The 2,168-nt window shown below is 41.3% G+C and overlaps 1 non-coding gene across 1 annotated transcript; it reads right to left on the reverse strand.

Annotated features, from left to right (window-relative positions):
* Positions 1-379: 379 nt before the first annotated feature.
* Positions 380-486, reverse strand: LOC120938381. The gene has a single exon (XR_005749007.1). It is a non-coding gene; the product is annotated as a U6 spliceosomal RNA (small nuclear RNA).
* Between the last annotated feature and the right edge of the window lie 1,682 nt (positions 487-2,168).

Here is a 2,168-nt window from a genome sequence, read left to right on the forward strand (position 1 = left end):
TACTCCACTTCTTATTACAAAAAAATTGCCCCTACAATAACCCCACACCTTACAAAATTATATAATTACATTTTACAAGGTAACCAATTCCCATCTGAAATGCTTCTAGCAAACATGTCCCTTCTTCCCAAACCAAATAAAGATCACTCCATTCCACAAAATTATCATCCAATATCAGTAATTGACAATGATCTAAACATTTTTGGCCTTATGCTAGCCAATAGATTATCTGCAGTTATCGCCTCACTAATAGACCCTGACCAAACAGATTCATTCCGAAAAGACAAATAACAGACAACATACGACTGACTACAAATATTATTCAAGACTCTAACATACATTCCAAATCCACACTCCTACTCAGTCTTGATATCCACATTTATTTATGGAATGCTTCACAAATTTGTGTGTCATCCTTGGACAGGGGCCATGCTAATCTTCTCTGTATCGTTCCAATTTTAGTATATGTCCTACCGAAGCGAGGACGATATCCACAAAGCTTTTGACAGCGTCAGCTGGACATACCTAGACACACTACATAGTTTCAAAGCCCTTTACCAGAACACCCAAACATGCATCAAACTCCCAGGCAACAATTCTGACTTCTTCCCTCTAAACAGGGACACCAGGCAAGGATGTCCACTTTCCCCACTCCTCTTTGCCCTGGCAATAGAGCCCCTTGCCTGTGCTATCAGAAATAATACGGACATCAAAGGTTACACTAAAGGATCCAAATAATTCAAACTGAGCCTTTACGCGGATAACGCCCTTCTATTCTTAACAGACCCCCTTATCTTCCTACCAAATCTGACCAAAACTCTAGATATCTTCCATGATCTGACTGTTTTAAGTGTAAATCTGTCTAAATCAGTGTTTCTCAACCTCCTAGTTTTGGCCCCCTTGATAAAATTTCCCAAGTTGTGGGGACCCCTAACAGTAAAATTATTTCCGTAGCATGGGTTGTCAGCACCCAAGGCAAGACAAGTAATTTGTGCCCCTGACACACAGACATTTAGCGCTACCTGAGTCCTTTTAATGGCAACTATAATCACAGGTTACTCACTGTGTCTCCAGCTTCACTGTGTTTTCAACTTTGTGGTGTCTCGTAGTTGTGACACCTATGCCAAAATCAGGAGATAGGTTCTCTTCCAGCCCCTCCCACTTCACATTCCTCACCAATTAGCTGACCTCTAGTCTTTTCCCCTCAATCCATGCAGTGAACTGAATGGGCGCCTGCGAAGAGGCTAAGTGGGCAGCTGCGGGCTCTAGGAACAGCCCAGCTGGGTGGCTGCAAAAAGGCTGGGAGAGCTTCAGGACCAGCCCAGGATTCGGTGACCCCTGGCAAATCATAATTCGACCCCCAAGGGAGTCCCGACCCCCAGGTTGAGAACCAATGGTCTAAATGCTCAGCCCTACCCATCAATATCCCACCAGCCGTAATACCAACACTTAAAGACAACTTTCCATTCAGTTGGCACACTGACTCATTTAGATACCTGGGTATTCACATTATGCCTTCATACAAAACCTTATACCACGGTAACTATCCCCCTTTATTCATCAACATCAAAAATGTATTTAAACTATGGTCATCATACCAAATTTCATTCTCAGGAAGAATAGAGGCCATGTAAATGGTGATCTTACCTAAACTCTTATTTTTTTTCAGAGCCCTTTCCCTCCTTATATTGCCTAAAAAAACATTGTATTCTCTTCAAAGAGAAACCAATAAATTAATTTGACTAAACAAAAAACCCAGGTTTAGTTATTCTGTAATGTTCAGACCCCAACTAAATGGAGGTCTTAATATTCCAAATTTTTGGCTATATTACCTATCAGCCAGATTCACTCAACTAGCCCAATGGTATGCCCCAGCATCCCAAATCCCTTGGCTTCTGTTCGAGGAACAATCAATCCTCCCACACCACCTACTTCTCTGGTCCAAGTCTACTCCACCACAAAAAATAAGACCATTAAACTTAATTGTAACACACACCCTTCAATTATGGAATAGACATGTTACTAAATTTAGCATGTCCTCCGATGTCCCTCCCCTATCTTCCTTTCTAGGCCAATATGGAAACTACATAATCTAACAAACCTAAAATCACTCACCCACAACATTTCATTCCTTTCCTTCTCAAATTTACAAACAAAATATGATCTTG

The sequence above is a fragment of the Rana temporaria genome, chromosome 4, assembly GCF_905171775.1.
Source record: "Rana temporaria chromosome 4, aRanTem1.1, whole genome shotgun sequence".
In the NCBI taxonomy this organism is placed as follows: domain Eukaryota; kingdom Metazoa; phylum Chordata; class Amphibia; order Anura; family Ranidae; genus Rana; species Rana temporaria.